At 33.6% G+C, this 22,610-nt stretch overlaps 2 non-coding genes across 2 annotated transcripts; both read right to left on the bottom strand.

Moving 5' to 3' along the window:
- Positions 1-15,137: 15,137 nt before the first annotated feature.
- Trnam-cau (transfer RNA methionine (anticodon CAU)) lies at positions 15,138-15,209 on the bottom strand. Its single transcript has one exon. It is a non-coding gene; the product is annotated as a tRNA-Met (tRNA).
- A 1,054-nt stretch (positions 15,210-16,263) lies between these two features.
- On the bottom strand, positions 16,264-16,335 carry Trnam-cau (transfer RNA methionine (anticodon CAU)). Its single transcript has one exon. It is a non-coding gene; the product is annotated as a tRNA-Met (tRNA).
- Positions 16,336-22,610: the final 6,275 nt, after the last annotated feature.

The raw sequence follows: 22,610 nt of genomic DNA on the forward strand, positions 1-22,610 counted from the left end.
AAAATTTATATCGTTTTATCTGTTCCGTGAGTATATAAATATTAAATATCATTTTTTTTTCTGCATAACTCAGTCATGAACTTCATGTATTTACTTGATTGACTTGAATTTCTTGAAATTAAATCTGATAAAATCCAACGATGGGTTTACATTATACATATATATGTCAGACATTGAAGGCGAATATCATGACATTATACAAGTTCCACCATAACGAGTATGTTTGTCTCTTATTTGTTTAAAAGATATAATCCAACAAATGCAGCCTCCTGATTTCCCAACCTACAGACAAATCATCTTCACAGAAAAGCATATTGACCTCGTACTTCGTGCTCGATCAAGACAGTATAATTATGTTTCCCGTCATAATATCTTATATTATAGTTATATCTGTAAAACAATTTCGCCAGAGGGTTATATTTGTATAGTAGAGAGAGGTATGCTCATATTGCAATAAAATGTTATGGTTTTATTATATAAACGTGCTCAATAAAAGGTGGGACATTTTTTTTTTAAGAATAAGGTATAAATGATATATCATCTTCATAAAGGTACAGACAGATTAATACAGACTACAGTACCGATATCAGCATCTCAAAATAACTATTAACCATTTTGTTCATAGGATTAACAAGCAAATTCAAAGAATTGTGGTCTGCCGCTTTCCGTGTCATTGTGGTTGAGATATCATTTTTATGGCATATTGTGTCAAATATGAACGCCCTAGCATATTTCATTCAGAAGTTATCACCGAATTCGTTTTTTTTTTAAATTTGAGTCAATCGTGAAGGTCAAGGGGTCAGAAATCATAGCATGTTTGGAAATATCTTGTCACATGTAATACACATGTCAAATATGAAAGCCCTATCTCTTCTCAATCATAAGATGTATGGAAAAAATTAAAATTTTTGAAAAGAAGGTCAAACTTCAAGGTCAAGGTCACAAGATAAAAAAATACGTGTATTTAGAAAGGGGTTGTCACAAGGGTTAATATGAAAACCATATGGCTTCTCATTTTAAAGACATTGCCAAGGTTAATTTTTTTTAAAAAGAAGGTAAAACTTCAGGGTCAAGGTAACGAGGTAAAAAAATCATAGTGTATTTGGAAAGATCTTGTCAAAGGTAATACACATTTTAATATGAAAGCCCTATCTCTTCTCATCTAAATGTTAATTATTTGAAAAGTAGGTCAACTTCAAGGTCAAGGTCACGGGGCCAAAACCATAGTGTATTTAGACTGTTCTTGTCGCAGATAATATACGTGTGTAATACAGCTGTATGAAAGCCCTATCTCTTCTCAATCAAAAGATATCACCAAGGTTAAAGTTTTTGTGACGGACGGACAGAACAACAGACGAATGATATTTAATGTCGATCTCCTCGCTTTCAGGAACGCGAGGGATAATTATTAATTAGATTGTATTATCCCAGTACCTAGGAGTGATAAATAATATAGCAGGGTGTGCTTTAGAGATCCAGTGAGTCGTGACAATTTCTTATGTGTATTTAATGCAGGATTGAAAGGAACACCGCCTGTGATCCAATGCATTAGAATTAGATATATTTTTTAAAAACTTTACAATAGTAATAGGTAGTCATAGGTAAACGAACACATCTGAACTGAGGAAAATGGAACTGTTTATCTCGTCTATACAATGTACAAATACATGTTTAAACCCGGTACTACCTTCCCTTTACTCGGTTGTAAAGGACCTATGACATGTACCCTAGATAACGAAATAAATAGATAAATACATGTAAATAAATAATAAGACAAAGAAAAGGTAACACTGTGAAAAAGAAGATTTAAGCTGAGAAAATATCAAACTTCTACACGATTTTAATACATTAAATTAAAACATGAACTACATTTTATACCGATAACATTGTTTTTATTTCTTGGTTTAAAATGCTTTGAAGATTTTACATTTCATTTTTTTAAATTAAACTGCATTTAATACCTCGTTTTAAATTAATGGGACATTCTCTCTGCAATTAAATGATTTCTAGTAACTTGATTTAGTTTGTACATTCTCTAATAAAATGAATTAATTCTGCATTAGCACGTGCATACGATAATAAACTGGTCCCGGGGCCCTTCAAGGTCCAATTGAATAGATATTACGTGTGGTATATTATGGTGCAGATGAATAGATTTTGCCTTGATTTATGGTAAACGAGTAAAACGAGAGTTTTAATTTGAGGAAATATAAACTAAGATATATAACACCAGACCGACTTCTAAATGGGATTTCTAAATTTTAGGCTGGGTGACCATATCCCCTTTTTGCAGTATGGTAAAAACCCGTTCACGAAATCAAATTGAAAAAATCTGCTTTTTTTCCAGACTGATGTAAAATGGCTTTATTCAATACACTGTAGGTCAGGGTAAAAATGCAATCGGCTGTCTATTTATTTAATTTTTTAATTTCTGAACAAATATCTTAAGGTTCGAGTTCATCCTGGTACAGCAAATTGATGTTTGTCGATTCTTTTTCTGACACCCACTTCGTTTATAAAATGATGTTGATTTTTTTAAAGAATATGTTTCACTTGTTTACAAAAATTGATTTATCGACGTGATATTGCAATGTCTCCAGGAAGTCCTGAACACTTTGTCAGAGTGGATTAAGTGTTTTAGAAGTATATTAAAAATTCGTCTTATAAAACTAAAGGGCAAAATGGGACCAACTGCCCTTCCGTTTTTACTTAACCTGAAGTGATGAAAAAGCGAGAGAGCAGTATGCAATGCTTTCAACAGACAATACTCTGAACAATATATCTTTATCTTTTGTTTGCAAGACTGATTATCATGAATGTATTTTGGAAGAACTTGGTTTTAGTTTGGTCCAGCAAATACTCTGCCAAGCCCTCATCTTTATACTCCTTACAAAAGAAAGGAAAATTGGGTTCAGGGGAGGGGGTATTTGAACAAACTTAAATCTACAATTCTTAAGGATGCTGTTGAATTAATATGACACATAATGCCTTTGTTGTTTATAAGATGAAAATTATTATTAATAAAGTCTTTATATTCCTTTGTTATGATCCACTCTAATGGCTCCTCTATTCTCCCAATTGTCACAATGTGAACAAATTTAAGCTTACATTACCTTTTTGATGCTTTTATGTTTTGATCAATCATGACTTTGTTGTTTTTATGAAGAAATTTAACAATTTTTCCATGTATTCCTACGTAAAACCTTGTTCACCATTGTGGCCCCACTCTTCCCCCAGGATCAAGATTTGGAAAAACTTGGATGTTTCCATAAAACTATGTCCAGTCATGGCTTTGCTGTTCTTGAGAAAAAGAATTTTAAAGATATTTTCTATACAATTCTAATTCAATCACCCATTATGGCTCCACCCTTGCTCCGGGTCATGATTTGAACAAACACTATTTGAATTTACAATATTGAGGATGCTTCCACATAACTATGACCAACCATGGCATTGTTGTTCCTGAGAAGATTTTTAAAGATTTTCCCTATGTATTCCTTTGTAAAATTTTCATTCCCCAATGTGCCCCCATCCTTCCCCCCGGGGTCATGATTTGAACAAACATAAATCTAAATTGACAGACGATGCTTCCATATAATTATGACCAATAGTGGATTTGCTGTTCTTGAGAAAAAGATTTTTCTCATGAATTCCTTTGCTAATCTTTCATACCCAATGGTGACCCCACCCTACCCTCGGAGGTCATGATTTTAACAAATTTGAATCCTCACTACCAAAGGATGCTTCCACATGTTTTTCATCTTTCCTGACCAAGTGGTTCTTGAAGAGATTTTTAAAGATTTTCCCTGTATGTATTCCCATGTTAAACTTCGATACCCCATTGTGACACCCCCTACCCCAGAGATCATGCCTTGAACAAACTTGAATCTACACTACATGAGGATGCTTCCATATGAACTTCATCTTTTATGGCCTAGTAGTTCATGAAAGGAAGTTTTTTTAAAAAGAATTTTCCTACGCATTCCTATGTTAATCCTTGATACCCCATTGTGGCCCCATCCTTCCCCTGGGGGTTATGATTTGAACAAATTTGAATCTTCACTACCAGAGGATGCTTCCACATGTGTTTCATCTTTCCTGGCCAAGTGGTTCTTGTGAAAAATATTTTTAAAGATTTTTCCTATATGTATTCTATGATAAACTTTGATACCCTATTTGGCCCCACCCTATCCCAGGGGTCATGCCTTGAACAAACTAGAATTTACACTACATCAGGATGCTTCCATGAGTTTCAGCTTTCCTGGCCCAGTGGTTCTTGAGAAGAAGACTTAAAAATTTTTTCCCATGTATTCATATGTTAAACTTTGATACCCCATTATGGCTCCCTACCCCACCCCCACCCCCCGGAGGGGGTCATGGTTTGAACAAACTTGAATTTACACTACATGAAGATGCTTTCATATGAGTTTCATTTTTACTGGCCCAGTGGTTCCTGAGAAGAAGATTTTCAAAAGATGCCATTAATTTTTCACTAATTCACAATTATTTCCCCTTTTAGGAGGGCATGGACCTTCATTTGAACAAACTTGAATTCCCTTTACCCAAGGATACTTTGTGGCAAGTTTGGTTGAAATTAACCCGGTGGTTCTTGAGAAGAAGATGAAAATGTGAAAAGTTTACAATGACGACGACAACTACGATAGACAACGGAAAAATTTTGATCAGAAAAGCTAAAAACGGAACTCGGTTAACTTGCAATTGGTCATCATCAAAATTATCGTTAAAAACTAAGTACTCTGAAGTTGATATTAGAAGGAGGCTGAAGTTCCTCATTGACCACTTGTATGTAAGTTTGCCAGTAAATTGTTGGAATTCTGTGAAGACTGTTATTAATCTCTACGAAACAGAAATTTTCACGAAGAGGAAAACACTAGCTGTTGCCTTCAATTCAAATATATCCACGATGTCTATTGATTTTCATTCGTATGTTGACTCGATATATCCCAGTGAACTTAAAATAAAGGACACCCCAGAGTCAGCTACAATTTGTTTCATATTTGGATATTTTACTATACACGATAAAATTCAATCAACAACTAATTGTATGACAAAAGAGATGACTTCAGTTTTACTTGGGCATTGTCAACTTTCCTTATTATCAAACTGTATAATATTCTACTATCACCTGCGTATGTTGTATGTCTCACATACATGTATATGTTACTCAGAAGCTTGCTCTGAGCACTTGCTCATTTTTTTTAAAGCCAGACATGCTAATCACTGAAAAGTAGATGTAATAGGAATTTTACAACCTTTTTCAAGTCCGAATTTCGTAGATTTTATGAATTATATAATGACATTGTTAGCAAATATATGTATCTATAATTAGGTCATATATCATACTTCTTATCATTTTTAGGCCTTTGTTTTTATTCTGGATTAACAACAGGAATTTCCATAAGCTTATCAGTATATAAGGCTGACAGCGAACGTGACCGATCAACAGAGGATGCTTACTCTCCTCTAGACACCTGATTCCATCCCTGGATTTCCCAGGGGTCCGTGTTCTATACCCTCTTCACGTATTTGTATTGTTTATGATATTTGTTTTAGATCGATCACTGTTCATCATCTTCACCTTTTACATTTGAAATCAAAGTTAAAGATTTGTGACCGAGTATTAGGCCTAAAATAAAATTTTGTTTGTTTGCAGTTGCCTACCGACCCGGCCACTGAAAATGCACCCGACCCAATTTTTTATGGCCATTTTGTATTAATATTTTTTTCTTATTTTTTCAGGATATTGAAACTGTTTCATTTTCAATTGTTGACATTTGATTTTATCAATCAGTGGTTTATAACAATAGTGGAGCTATTTCATGTTTAGTAGACCTATAAAAAGCTCTGTTATTATTGTTATCTAATAAAAATCTGAAAACAATTTAAAAAAAAAAAGATTGCCTAGATCTACCTACCTGCCCAGTCTAAAAATTATAGGTCGGCAACTGCAAACAAAGAATTTTTTAAGCTTGGCCTTATTGTAAAATTTATACAGTGGATATGTGCATAAATAGTGAAAAGTACTAGTAATCAAAATATTTGATTCTGCTTCAATAAAATGCATTACAAGGATAAATGGTTTGAGTAATAACAAAACCGAGATTTTGGGGGTTTTTGTTTGAATTTTTAATTACAATTTAGATTTTGAAAACTTTATCATTTATAAACCAACATGTTAATCAAAAGACTTTTTAAAAAAAAATGGCACGGGGTTTTCAAGTGTGAATTCGTTAAAAACTGGTATATCTAATATATGTACCTGCAAATTTCTCTTGACCCCTTCCCTTGCCTTCTTTAACTCGAAAACACAATGTTCCTCATAAATAACTACATTTGGGAATATATTTTCAAAGCAAAATTGTGAAAAGCTGCGATTTAATCAACTTGTGTACACATAAGTCAGGTAATGATCTGGCACACCGATGGAGAGTGGCACAGTATGACAAGTTTAATTATTGAATTTAAACATTGTCCATTGTTAAGTTAACCTATTAAAACTCTTTTTACATCTTTTCAAACTTGTGGTTTTCATTTCACCGTATGAAATTTACAAAAGGAAATTATTATTTAGAATTCATTATTTATTTATCGTTCTTTTAACATCGCAGACAGTTGATGTGGATGAATGACTAAACAAAGTAGAACCTTGACTGAATTAGCAAGGACTATAAGTACACCTATACATACAAATCCTCGACGATTTAATGTTTCAGAAGTGACAATGCATGTACTTGAGATTTAGGTTATAGGGTTATAATGTTGGAAAACCCAACTGCAACACCCTTACAACTGCCATGATTAGCAAAAAAAAAAAAAAATAATAATTCGCTGTTGCAAAGCCCTGCTTAGCGAAGCGCGGTTTCCAGAGAGAAAAAGAAAAAAGAACCAATGTTTTGATTAATATTGTAAATGAAGTGTTAACAGGGTTTTAACGTGGGTAAGAAGTAAATAATCATGCACGACCAAGCACGGAGAGATGCCATTGACTTATAACGTACCGCATCATAACTTTTATCCAATAAATCTCTACATAATTGAACCAGCAGAATTAATTGACGCCTAAGTGCACCAGTATTTGTACTATAAAATGTGCATGATATGACAAGAAAAAAAATGCACTCTCTGCATGAAAACTATTCAATTATAACTCCAGAGTCAGCAAATCTTTAAAAAAAAAAAAGAAACGAGATTTCCTTTCATCTCTCCTTAGATCGAATGTTTTATAAAGTGAAATTTGATTGAAAGAGAATGAAATGTCATGCAATGATATCACATGATTTTTACAGTTTGTATTTCACAATACATAAATAAAAGATGAAGGTTACCAGCAGTTATCAATCCCTCAATTATGTACAAACAATACATACATGTATAATTATGTAAAGAGAGCATAAAACATGGATTCCCGAAAATTCTGGAGGTAGGATCAGGTGCCTTGGAGGAAGAATAATAAGCATCCCCTTATAACTGGTCCCTATGTATCTATTAGGTAGACAGAACTTGTTGTTGTTTAGACAAAGGCCTTACATTTGTATGAAACAAGTCAGTAATTTATCACCATTACTCTTACAGTCACAAGTGGTAAAAATCTTTACAAACAAAGATACATAGAGGGTTCCAGTAAGTGTTCAACCAAGCCTCTTTTTTTAATCCTTACTATTTTTAGATATTAACAGAAGTGAAGGAAAAACTTCAAAAGTGCTTTGCAACAATATATTCAAGATTGGTGTAAATCAGATGTGGGTGTTTAAAATCTCAAGAAACTTTTAGAAAATTTGAAATTACAAGATTCTACTCAAATCAACAGCTTAAAAACATGAGTTTTCAACTTAATACACAAACATTCTCCACAATAACTTAAAATCCAGGCTTTTTGATATCGTTTACAGCTGCTTTTTGAATAAAAATTCAACTCGTAAATTTACTTGTTATTGGTCTTTTGCAGAATAATTTTGTTTAAAAAAACTCTGATTGTACACACAAGTACTCTGAAGTTGACAACAAAAAGATACTTGATTTTCTGATTGACAATATCTATATTTATACCCGCACTTTCTAAAGAAAGTTCGGGTATATTGTTGTTACTCATGTCCATCCGTCCGTTCGTCTGTCACACTTTTCTTCCCTGAACTCCTCTTACATTTTACACAGTAGCCTAATCATCTTTTGGGAGATGTTTGGTGGTGTCATGTAGATGTGCAGTAAGGTTTTGGAATTTTGATTTTGCCCCGGGGGGTCAAATGGGGGTCGAAAAATGATGTTTTTTATGCAAAAAGCCCCGTCTTCCCTGAACTCCTCTTACATTTTACACAGTAGGCTAATCATCTTTTGGGAGATGTTTGGTGAGGTCATGTAGATGTGCAGTAAGGTTTCGGAATTTTGTTTTTGCCCCAGGGGGTCAAATGGGGGTCGAAAAATGACGTTTTTTATGCAAAAAGCCCCGTCTTCCCTGAACTCCTCTTACATTTTACACAGTAGGCTAATCATCTTTTGGGAGATGTTTGGTGAGGTCATGTAGATGTGCAGTAAGGTTTCGGAATTTTGATTTTGCCCCGGGGGGTCAAATGGGGGTCGAAAAATGACGTTTTTTATGCAAAAAGCCCCGTCTTCCCTGAACTCCTCTTACATTTTACACAGTAGCCTAATCATCTTTTGGGAGATGTTTGGTGAGGTCATGTAGATGTGCAGTAAGGTTTCAGAATTTGATTTTGCCCCGGGGGGTCAAATGGGGGTCGAAAAATGATGTTTTTTATGCAAAAAGCCCCGTCTTCCCTGAACTCCTCTTACATTTTACACAGTAGCCTAATCATCTTTTGGGAGATGTTTGGTGAGGTCATGTAGATGTGCAGTAAGGTTTTGGAATTTTGATTTTGCCCCGGGGGGTCAAATGGGGGTCGAAAAATGATGTTTTTTATGCAAAAAGCCCCGTCTTCCCTGAACTCCTCTTACATTTTACACAGTAGGCTAATCATCTTTTGGGAGATGTTTGGTGAGGTCATGTAGATGTGCAGTAAGGTTTCGGAATTTTGATTTTGCCCCGGGGGGTCAAATGGGGGTCGAAAAATGACGTTTTTTATGCAAAAAGCCCCGTCTTCCCTGAACTCCTCTTACATTTTACACAGTAGGCTAATCATCTTTTGGGAGATGTTTGGTGAGGTCATGTAGATGTGCAGTAAGGTTTCGGAATTTTGATTTTGCCCCGGGGGTCAAATGGGGGTCGAAAAATGACGTTTTTTATGCAAAAAGCCCCGTCTTCCCTGAACTCCTCTTACATTTTACACAGTAGCCTAATCATCTTTTGGGAGATGTTTGGTGGTGTCATGTAGATGTGCAGTAAGGTTTTGGAATTTTGATTTTGCCCCGGGGGGTCAAATGGGGGTCGAAAAATGATGTTTTTTATGCAAAAAGCCTCGTCTTCCCTTTTCTTTAAAACTAAGCGAAATACAAATTAAAAAGGATGGAAGGTGAAGGTCACAGGAATGTGCAAGGTGAAGTTTTTGATCCAGTTGAGTAGCTTCACTAATACATATCAGCATATTATGTTTGATAAAAATATCTTGAATGATTTAATGAAACTGAGCTTAACACTTTTTTCTAAAAAAAGAGAGGTTCAAAGGAAAGTTGTTGCAAAATTTTGTTGCAGTTGAAAAGCTTACATTAGTATGAATTTACTATTAGCATATGAGGTTTGATAAAACTATAATTAATGTCTTTTTTAAAACTTAGATAAACACATATTTTAAAAAGTGAGGTCAAGGTCAAAGGAAAATTCAAGGTCAAAATAAGTTGATGTATTAATTGCACTCAGCAGTTTGTATCAGCATATGAAGTTTGATAAATATATCTTGAATTGTTTATTCAAAACTGATCTAGACATTAATTTTAGAAAAGTGAGGCCAAGGTCACAGGAAAGGTCGAGGTAAAAAAGAGTGAAGCATTGTAAAGCTTACATCAGTATGTATCATCATGTGAAGTTTCATTACACAACTTGAATGGTTTCTTTAAAATAAAGCTAAACACTAATTTAAAGAAAAGTTAAGTGAAGGTCAAAGGAAAAGTCAAAGTAAAAAAAATATTGCTGCAGTTGGATATTTACATCAGTATGCATCAACATATGAACTTTGATAAAAATATCTAGAAAGTTTCTTTGAGCCAGATGGAAAGACAGATGGAAGGGTGGAGGATGGACATGACAAAAACTATACATGTATTCCTAATCATGGTGTGGCATAAAAAAACTTTAATCTATATTATATGAGGATGTTTCCATCTATCAAGATTATATAAGCAAATTCAAAGAACTGTGGTCCTGACTGCTTTCTGTGTTTTAGTGAATGGGATGCCATAATTTATGGCAGATTGTGTACGTGTCAAATATGCACCCCTATCATATATCAATTTTTGAAAATTGGGTCAAAGGGGAAAAATCATAGCATGCTCTAAAACATTTTGTTGCAGGTAATGTACATGTCAAATATGAAAGTCCTATCTCTTTTGAATCAAAACTTATATAGACAATATAATATTTTTGAAAAGTAGGTTAAACTTATAGGTCAAGGTTACAGAGTCAAAAGTCATTATATATTTAGAAAAGTCTTTTCACATGTAATAAACATGTATAATTTGAATGCCCTTTCTTTTCTCTTTCAAAATAATCAATTTAAAATGTTATTTTTTGAAAAGTAGGTAAAACTTTAAGGTCAAGGTCTCATTTGGGTTAAAAAATCATAGTATATTTAGAAAGTTTTGTGGTAATGTGTATGTGAAATATGAAAGCACTATCTCTTATTATTCAAAAGTTATGACCAAGATTAAATTTATTGTGACAGATGCACATACTAGCTGTCAGTAAGATGGACAGACTGACAGACAAATGAGATTTAATGTCCCCTCCCTTTCCCCAAAATGGGGGACAAGAATGCCCTTGCTGTTCTTGAGAAGAAGATTTAATTATGATGGAAAAAATCCCCTGCATATTTCTTAACGCAAATCAATATTGTGTTTTTATGTCATTTTGTTTGTTGTTAATCATCCCTCTCCGGAATTTTTCACTCATATTGGGACACCACCACTTGAAAAATAATGAGGACAAGTTAGATATGAGGTCAACATTCATTTTAGGAGTTTTCAACCATTAAGACATAAAGAAATATTAACTCGATCCTTCCCCTCACCCCTTCCCAGACCCGTGTTTGTTCATGTATGCAAAGTACTACTTGTTTTTACATTTTAAAAAAAATGTTTATACAAATAGTTTAATGTGGTCCATCTCTGAATGATTCTCATTCCTAATTCTAGGAAGATAGGTTGACACAAATTCAATAAAAAATAAAATGTCAAGTAATCTTATCATTGATGCACTTTTATTTAATTTAATGCAGTCATATTGTGAACATTTCCAGCTCATTAGGAGAGTTGGGATGACCTCTAGGGGTTCATAACCTTTTATACCATTAAATTTACATAACATAATAACACAAGAAACAAAATTATGTATAGTCAAATGGAAAAAGTTTCCTACTGTTTAGGAGTCACATGATCATTTGTCATTACAGGGACAGGTAAGTGGATTGGGAGATCGTCCCTTCAACACCCCCCCCCCTCCCCCGGAATTTGCAGGACTATAATATATACTGGAGGAAATGAAAATGACTTTGGATGCCCTAAGTGTCCCTCCACCCTAGAAAACAGACCAAACCATAACTTCTTTTTTTTTTTTTTTTTTTTTTTTGCTTCTCAGGAAATTCTGGTCTGGAACCCCCCCCCCCTCCCTCCCAGAAAAAAAAAATCTGGATCTTGTAACTGAATGTAACGTTGATAACGGGCGATAACTCTTCAGAATGTGAAATCCGTCTATTGTAGCATCGGATGACCTTTGATCCTTTAAACTTGAACCTAACCGTTTGCATTTCAGACTATTTTACCCCATAGGCGCTCCCCATGTAATTCTGTAAATGACGTATGATAAGTATATATAGGTCTACCCCTCTATACTATACAATTATAGCCTTTTGATGAGGTCAATCCCTCGAATATATAGACCTTAGAGAAAGCATATCGACCGAGCACGAAGTGCGAGGTTGATATGCTTTCTCTAAGGTCTATATATTGAGGGATTGTACCGAATCAAAAGGCTATAATTGTTTTATTATTTTTTATCAGTTAATAAGAAGTGTCTTAAAACCCTTCTTTCTAATACTCTGTACCTTCCCATACAATGCATTGTTATGTCATTGCATTTTGACGTCACAGTAATGAAAACCAGCTGCAGTATCTGTTTTTAGAAACATCCAGTCTGTAAAGACTATTGTGACGTCAGCACTATTGTTGCTTCACAGAAGAACGTTTCCAATTTTAGAAACAGCAGGTTTATAAATTTTTAAAAATAGAAACATCCAGTCTGTAACACTTTTTATACTTGATCATGTGATCCAGTTTGAGCCAATCAGATAGTTGGAAAAATAAAGAAAAATAATAATATAAAATATCCGGATATTTTATAGTATAGAGGGGTAGACCTATATATACTTATCATACGTCATTTACAGAATTACATGGGGAGCGCCTATGGTATAGCCTAATGCACGTGCAGTGAAATCTAAAATGATAATGCCAATGGTAAAACTAGTACTTCAGTTGGATACGTGACGCAAGCCCAATATGATGCAGGTGTTCAGATACATGTAGAGTGTAAGAACAAATTGAAAATTATCATTTACAAAAGATGTTTTATTTTAACTTTGCCATCTAGGCCTATTTCCAAAAACAGACAAATAAGGTGTGTTTGTGTGTGTGTGTTGATGGGAGAGGGGTTTCTGCCTAATCAAATATAAATAAATTTTACTTATTTTGAAAAAATTCATCAAAAATGCTTTACACTAATTTGAATAATATTATTTGTTGTTAATCTATATGAGAAAATAGATTTAAAAACTTCCAGTTATGTGCCAAAAATTTATACCCCCCCCCCTTTATCAAGCCTAATTTACATCATTAATTTAATTTTGTTGTTTAATTTCCGACTGGTAATGAATTAAAAATATGAAATACCTATAGTATGGAGGCCCATGGGTCACATGGTCACTAGCTGCAGATCTGTAACGTTATGGTTTTATATTAGTATTGTATTAATATTTTAATTTATATTAGTCTTTGACTACAGATCCCGTAATGCAATTTAAAAGGTGCAATTTACGGCGCAATATTTTTTGCGCACTTCTGGGGAGAATTTCTCCACTTTCCAGCAACGGTCAATTTAATACCTTTCTCTCTAATTCTAGGCACATTATTTAACAAATCTGTATATTTTATCCATCTCCAATCCTTTTATAGTCGTCTCTACACGTGATAAACTCGCTTGATTATAATTATTTGTTAGATTGCTGAAAATTCACATCAAGCGAGTTTATTGCCTGAAGAGACGACTATAAAAGGCTGGGAGGTGGACAAAATATACATATTGGCTACAGAATGTGTCTAAATTTAGGGAGTGACAGGTAGTTGATTGACTAGTGCTAGAAAGTGGAGAAATTCTGCCCAAAAGTGCGCAGAAAATATTGCGCGTTAATTGCACCTTTTTTGCATATTAGAATCTGTAGCGTTATGGTCAAAGACAAATATATAAAACCATAACGCTGCAGATCTGCAGCTACATGGTCACCTAAGCATATTATGCTCAATTTGATGAATACATGTATTATGTAAATTATTGAATTATATTGACTTTTTCCTTGGTAAAGCCCAATATGAAGAAGTGTGCATTTAGAAGCAAACACCTTAGTGCGGGTATTACTGTATCATGACAGCATCTAGTTGATTTTTGGAGACCAAGTCTTCAAACAATATTTTGGAATTCCCATGGGAACCGTAGCCGATCTTTTCTTAATTCATATGAAGCAGAACTTGTCAAAATCTTCTATGTGAAAAGAAGCACTTCCTGTGGCCTTTAACTTGACATTTAGATATATTGACGACATATTGTCCATTAACTGTTATAGTTATTTACATTCTTATGTTTTCACAATATGTTCCGGTGAGCTTGAAATAAAAAATACCACATATCAGGAAACAGATGTTTCATATTTGGATATTTTACTTGAATAAGACGTTATTGGTAATCTAACAACCAAGCCCTATGATAACATGATCGATTACTTTAGCTTTTCAATCGCCAAATTCTCTTACTTATGCAGCAATAGACCTTCATCACCTGCATGCGGAGTGTATCTCTCTCTCAGTTGATTCAATAAGCAAGGGCAGCTCTAAGTATTTACAATTTCTAAAAACGAGGTAAATTATTGAGAAACTAGTTGGTGAAACAAGGATATCAGCAGTCTTGTTTAAAGTCATTTCGCAAGTTCTATGGTCGACAAAATGACCTAGTCAGCAAATACAATTTATCATTGAGTCAAATGCTGACTGATGTTTTTTTTCAAACTAATTGTTAGTACATTATTTACACACTGAATTGACGAGGGATTTTTCTGTTATTTCCCAACCATGATAAGGAGCACACGGCAGGTGTGACCGGTCGGCAGGGGATGCTCACTCCTCCATGGCATCTGATCCCATCTCTGATGTTTTGGAGGTATGTGTTTACTCTGCTCCTATACTTATACCTACATTTATATGAAAAGTTATAATTACAAGTCCGTAGTTTTGTAAGCATAACTCTTTTGGGAAATTCAACAAAAAATTCTTAGACTGAAGTTTGGTTTGAAAATTGTATAATTTATACAAATATGTACACGTTGACACTTGTAATTCAAGCAAGTTCATTCTCAGTTTCTTCAAGAGCAAAAAACAAGCTAGACAAAAGTACCAAGTAAATAGAATGTGAATTAAAATGTGAATTGTTAGAAATTACTTTTTTCCTCCTTTACTATGATTTATGCTTTCTGTTTTTGAATGATTATAATAAATACTATTATTTGAATGATATAAGATATTGATGATGATTATTTACGTAATATTTAATTAATAATCTAATAAATATTTTGAATTTATGATTGTTGCATGTGAAAGGTACATATGTAACATTTAACATGAATTATTGGAAATCAAAAGTTGAAATCCTGTGGAAAATCTGTCTACAATACTTGAATTAAAAAAAATATTAGCAGAGCGTGGTTTCGATCCACGGACCTCTGGGTTATGGGCCCAGCACGCTTCCACTGCGCCACTCTGCTTGTAATACTGTCGTGGACAGCATGCATTTAATAAGTTAGTTCCCCAATGTGAAGGTTGATTGCATCAGAAAATTTTCTCTATGAAAAATTTAAGAGTTATTCCGCTTTACACATACTTACTGCGACCAGATGGCCAAGTCTAAAAAAAATCATTTTAGCCGCATTCATTATTTTTTAAGAGAGAGAGAGAGAATAAATAAAATCAAACAATTTTACTACTTTGGTATTTGCTTATTATTATACTAATTTTTAATTTTTTCTTTCTTCTAAAAAAATGTTACTTTCAATATATGCTAATAGAACCTTATATGGACATTATTTTATTGTAACATTATTTTTAAAGAAAGGAATTATTTTCCAGTGCTTATATATATGTTGGCTATATAAGAGAAAGTCTTGTCCCCAGCTTTCAATATGGATATCTTACATATAAACTACAGTATTTCTTTATTGGAACACATGGATGCGCATATTTGAAAAAAAGTAGAGTAAATATATAATTCATTTTTTTTTAAATAGAAGTGAATTAACAGGCCTCATCGAAACACCCCATCCCGAAAATCGAGATCTTTTCATTTAAGAATATCTTTACTAAATATTTGAGAAAGAAAAAAATATATGTAGATGGTTAATAAAATAAAAATAATAATAATATAAAATTAAAAAGGAATAAATAAATTGTGTGACATAATTTTAATATTTTATCAATCTATTTCATAGATTCAAAATCTACATGCATGTCTACATCAATCTCAGAAAGATTTTATATTTTATTTTTTAAATTAAAAAAAAAACACCAGTAATTACAGAATTAAACTGCTATCATTGAATCTACTTTAAGAAATATTCATTTCTTTCTATTTTAGTAATTTAGATAAGCATAAGTGGTAATTGAGTGTCTTTTTGTCCAACGATGAATTTTTTGTCTAAAAATTATATGAAATCTTTGAATGTATTTATAAAATTTATGATTGTTGAAAGTCAAATTTTAAATATAATTTAATGAAAATCAAAATTTAGAACCCTTTCAAAAAATATTACTTAATCAATAAATTAGCAGAGCGTGGTTTCGATCCACGGACCTCTGGGTTATGGGCCCAGCACGCTTCCACTGCGCCACTCTGCTTATTATATTGGTACGAAATGTTATTGATTAAATACTTCATTTCCTCATTATGAATTGATTGCATCAGAAAATTATCCCTGCTGAAAAACTAGAGTTATTCCGCTTGACATTTATCAACTGCACACCTACTGCCTCTTCTGATACAATTTTAGCAATGTGTTTGAGAGAGAGAGAGAGAGAGAGAGAGAGAGAGAGAGAGAGAGAGAGAGAGAGAGAGAGAGAGTTTCGATTATTTTTTCTTTAAAAAAAATAATTTAATCTTTGAAATTAATACCAGACATTTTTCATTTTTAAAAAATACAATATTTTCCATTGTGTATTAACATTCCCAATTTTACGTATTTGAGTTTACTAGTACACTTTTGCATTTTAATATATCCTTTAAAGCTAGTTATTTTAAAAAAAAAACAAAAAACAAAAAAAAAATTCACCTGTTTAAATTGATTTTCTATTTTGAACACATGCACTTATTTTTATAATTCTCCTTTAGATATTATAAAAGGATAACAAATAGGAGAAAAACTGATGATATTCAAGAATCATTTAACGTGTAACTCAGCTCTGCGTTCTTTCTTAGGTTGGAGCTTAGAGTCTTGTAAATTTTACGAAATGAAATTTTAGATAAAGTGTTATCTTTCACTTTATATCTGTTGAAATTAATTTTGAATATATGGGAAAGGACCAAATGGCCAATCTATTTTTAATATCATATTTACATACATGGTTCTGCAGTGTTTGCTTCAAATACAGAAGGGCATGAGTTTAGCCTTGCCAAATTCCAAATGTGAAAAAATTACGACTCCTTAAAAAAAGTTATATATAGTGAACATATATATTTTGTCAAGTAAGTTATGGGGAAATGCATTTAAATTTTAAAAAAGTTATGTAAATTGTTTAGAGTTTTTTCCTTATTTTTCTGTCCATTAAATATGAGGGTTGTTCGAAAAGTTCATGGACAACTGTCATATCTTTTTTATTTGACGTCCTATGTTATCCAAATTTGGTAGAAATATTTTAACAATAAATTCAAATGATTTGTATTATTTTTTTTTTAAATATCACGATTTATTCAAAATTTGTACAGATTTTAAAAATGCAAAAATCGGATCGCGGAGCAGGTCAAAATTTAATCAATCACAGACAATACACTAAATAATGTCTGTAGTCATATTATCTTTAAATTGGGGCTAAAACGAAAAACAACCTAGAAATTCAGATACATCGATTCGTATTCCAAATTATGACATAATATTTTGCTTTTTTTGAAAAGAAATCGACTTGAGAAGATAGGAAGTCCTCATTGAAAACGATAAAACCGATGACGTTTTAGAACGTCACGGAGCAGCAGATAACGATGCAATTTTGGAAAAATCCTGGATAAACTTTAAAAATGTTGATGGAATCCAAATAAAAATGTCATAAGCGACTTGTGCATATTAAAAGTAGAACAGACATTATTTGAGTGACAGAGACCCTGTATCAGTCGAGGAAAATCTGTGATAAATATAAAATACATGGTTACTGTCTTGAAATATAAGCGATATTTGGGCGAGGGTAAGAAAACGTGATAGAGGGCGAGGCTTGCCGAGCCCTCTTACGTTTTCGACCCGAGCCCAAATATCGCTTATATTTCAAGACAGTTATCATGTATTTTGTTTATCCTGCAACAAAATTTTACATTTGAACGTCCAAAACAAGCTAATTCCGACAGATTTAGACACATCTCTGCAGTGGAAACTATGACGCCATGGCGTAAACATTGCAATATACGTGACGTCACAATGCTTTTAGAACGTCGGAATACATGCACGAGGCTTTATTAGGGCAGTGACCGGATAAAGCTTTTGTTTATTAGGTTACCTTTATTAGGTCAATGCAAGGGGTAGTTGCAGGATAAAGCGGTTTATCTGGTAAAATTTGAACAAAAACTTTAAAAAGTTGGAACGTCAAGGAAAGACATGGGCGCTTTAGACTTGCTTATCCCGTAAAAGCAGAGTTTAGTAATGAAAGAAATTAAAACCTTAAAAAAGAAAATGATACAACAAGAGCAATTCTTAAAAAAAAATTAATGTCAAGTATTAGAGAAAGGATTTAATGAATGGACGTTGGATTATACTGTGTGAAATGTATAGGGATAGTATTTTTTAGAAATTCTTGACGCTATGTTTTGACGTTACATTAACGTTAAGTGTGCTCCACGGGTACAATACATGTTGATTTTAAAACGAAGTAAATTGATTTCTGCTATATCGAATGGAATGAAAGTTCACATATCAACAAAACAAATATTTTACACATTATATTGGGCTTATTTTAAATTTCTAGTGAGTAATATAAGGAATCAAAGTACTGAAAGTACTGATAGACGGAGGCTTGGAATGAACATGATTTGTTGTCTCTTTGGGAATTTTTTATTCATATTCTGACCCCAACATTTGCCTAAAGGTAGTTGGCCATATCTTTTGAACATTAGATACCAGGACATTTATACTTCATATTTGTATTTTTGTGGAAAGACCTTTCATTAGATATTAACAAGCTTGACCTTTTGACCTTGACCTACGAGATTCCATACTTATGAAAAAACTTTAACCTTGGCCATAAGTTTTGAATGGTAAGGGATAAATAGTGCTTTTTATACGTACATATGTAATCCTTGTAAGAAGACCCAGAACTTTGACCTTTTGACCTTGGAGTTTGACCTACTTTTATAAAGCAAATCTTGACCATAACTTGAAAAGGTTTTGGGTTAGTGCTTTCATACTTTATATATTTAATCCTTATGACAAGACCTTTCATTTTATAGCAAGACATTTGACTTTGGAGTTTGGCCTACTTTAAAAAAAATATCATTTTTCATAACTTTTGAAGGGTTAGGGCTTCATACTTCACATATGTATTCTTTGTGGGAAGACCTTTCATAGCATACCAACAATCATGACCTTTTGACCTTTACCTTGGAGATTTCTGTACTTATGGATTAACTTTAGCCTTAGCCTACTTTCATATTTCACAATTGTATTTCCAGTAAGAATACCATACTTTTGGTACCAATATATTAAATTTGCATCTTCGCTATATTGCCACACGGGGGGCCAGAGTGTTTCACAAATACATCTTCTTCATTTATTTATCGTGGTCTAATTTTTATTTATGTAATTTACTGAATTCCCATTTTTCATCAAAAGGACAAACCACTCTAATTGCAATAAACTATATTAATTTGAATTCTTTAGTGACTCATGGTAAGAGCTTCCTGAAATGTGAGAAAACCAAAAGTACTTTAGTATATCTAACTCTTCAGGACTAAAAGGAGCTGAGATACAAGCATTCAGATATATCAATGCATAGATCTAAACATGCACATTCAACTTTTAATTAACAATTCTGTTGTGTTGGGTAATGAACATGAAGAGGATGCAAATATTTCAAACATTATGAAAAATATTAAGCAGAACAAACGCCTGTTTGGTCCAGATCATGAATTGTACTAAGCTCTATAGCTTTTATTTTCCAGTGTGCGTTAATCCTGACTTCCAAATTCTTACTTGACTGGTGATACCTTAAGAAAACATTTGCATCCAGGTGAAAGTTGACACGTACCGCAAAATGTGCCATCCCATTGTTTAAGTTTAATAAAGTGATTACAACGCCTTAATACTAGATCTCATGGATTCAACGATACCCTAATATCCAGTATTATATGTGATTTTACGGATAATACCCAATTTCGTGGAAAATCCTTCCCGTTTCAGAGGTGGATCCAGCCATTTTTGAAAGGGGAGTTCCAGGGTTGTACTGTATACTCTATATTCTTTCATATATAAAAGGGAATAGTGAGTGGAAGAAACTTATCGCAAATCTCGCTCAAAAGTATACACTTTGACTTTATCAGCATTGCGTTGGGTGACGACACAATAGGCGCACTTGTTCCATAAGCCGGGTCAAGCCGGTTATTATTCCGGAACCGGGCAAGTCACTTGTTTCAAATATATATAAGCCGCCGGGCGGTCAGAAAGTAGCCCGGATCGCCCGAAAAATTTCGAGCGGCCAAATGAAAAGCAATATGGCGGAACACGGAGGTAGAAATGTTCTTGATGGTGAAACATTCGTTTTTTATCTTTGTCGTAGTCTCGGTGTCAATAAACAAACACTACTGGGATAATAAGAGACTTTTACAACATATTTGTTTACATTTGCACGACAATTTTTTTTCAATAAATTTTAAAGCTGCTTTTCAGTTCTGTGGGTAACGAGACCCTCTATGCTCCAAATTCACAAATTGTACATTGAATGGAACTAGTAAATATTAAAACGAAATATATCCACTAAATCGTTGTTCTCGTGCGTTCAGATAATTTTGATAATTTTTTTTTTACAGCAACAGCACCAATACCAGCCAATCCGGCTTATTTTTCACTCGTTTCAGCGACACTAACCGGGTCAATATGCCATGTGATAAAAGTGAACCGGGTCATCGCCCGGCTGTCTGAAACAAGTGCGCCCAATTGGATTCTACGAAAGCCCAGAAGGCTCATTCGAGATTCGAGTTTCCAAATACGAGATTCGAAATTCGAGATTCAAAATTCGAAATTCGAGATTCAAAATTCGAGTTTCGAGATTCAAGATCCAAACGAACCAATCAAAAGCGGGTTCAACATTTGATTATTTCCCTTTATTATGTTTTTACTATCAAGAAATAGTTCAATATAATTATATCAAATGGGTCATTTGATTAAATTACAATGCAAGAAAAAGTGTTATATATATTAGAGGGAAATTTAAATAATTAATGGAATTTTGATCAGCAAAAAATATTTTTATTTATATTATAGATTCTTAAATATTAAATAGATTTCATATATCAGGAGTATATATATTTTTGAATTGTCTACTAAACTTAATTTTCATGCATTTCCTGTGTTAGGAAAACCACAGGTACTTGTGAAAGGTACCACCCACCCCCCCTCCCCCCTCGATATTCAACCCTAGGGCTTATTGGACATTTTTTTCACAAGTTTTATTTATTAAACTTATTCATCATGTATACAATAACAAAAAATTGTAAAATCCCCAGAATAATCGCTCAACACCCCCCCCCCCAAATACCCACTATACATTATAAGAGAAGGATATGCCACTCCAGTCTGTTTACGTTGTACCCCAACTGGTGTTAAATGCATTTATTTTGTTTTAACTTTATATGTCTATTCACACTGTCTCTACATATACAATGTATTTCCAGGGGCGGATCCAGGAATTGAAGTTAGGGGGCGCCAGATTCAGGCAGGGGGTCTGGGGGCCGCCTTGAGAACCCCAGTGGGTCCAGGGCAAAGCCCTGGTGGGGGCCCAGGGGGCGAAGGCCCCGGAAGCTCTTGGATTCTAGAGGTTTTGTAGGGTAAAAATGAGGTCTACCGAGTAGACATTTAAAACATTTTCTCGACAAACTATGTTTTATGCTAACTTGGACAATTTTAAGCATAGACCTAAATTAGGTCTATGTTTTAAGGGGGCGCGCGCCGGGTGCGCCCCCCCCCCCTTAAATCTGCCACTGATTTCTGTCATAGTCCATGCTATCGGACTGACTCTGCATCCCGTAATAATCCCACATTTTTCCGTAAACAGCTTTCTTTCTTGTAAAGTGGGGTAATAAATAGTGTTTTTTGTTTTGTTTTTTTTGGTTGAGCGATTATTCTGGGGGTTTTACGCCAGCGATTTTTTTCGTATTGTAAGGCTACACATAACAGAGAAATAAGCCCCGGGGTTCAATATCAAGGGGGGGGGGTCTTGTCCACACGTACCTGTGTTTTTCTAAAAATTAAGACAAGAAACATGTATTGACGTAAGCGTCAAAAATCGGCCGCAAACCAATTAATGTTCCTTTTATGAAGCAACTAAAGACTATGGTGGTCTGTTTTTAAAATATCTTATATTTATCTCTTAATATATATCCTCGTGATATTAAAAGCTTGTGCTCTACATTGCATGATTTTCTTAATTATATAATGCATGTTCAGTATTAACCCCTGGTACTCTGCGTCAACAACTTTTGAACCGTGGGCCTGTATGGCATTTACATTAAAAGTTTAAAACTAAAATTAAATGTAATCTACAACTAGATATGCAGTGTAGTTTAATTTAATAAAAATGCAGCAAATATGTTGGTATTAAAAGTTTAAAACTAAAATTAAATGTAATCTACAACTAGATATGCAGTGTAGTTTAATTTAATAAAAATGCAGCAAATATGTTGGTATCCTTGCTCTCTCTTAGAG

The sequence above is a fragment of the Saccostrea cucullata genome, unplaced genomic scaffold (genome assembly GCF_032062105.1).
Source record: "Saccostrea cucullata isolate Sc308-1 unplaced genomic scaffold, CSIRO_AGI_Scuc_v1 ctg3982, whole genome shotgun sequence".
In the NCBI taxonomy this organism is placed as follows: domain Eukaryota; kingdom Metazoa; phylum Mollusca; class Bivalvia; order Ostreida; family Ostreidae; genus Saccostrea; species Saccostrea cuccullata.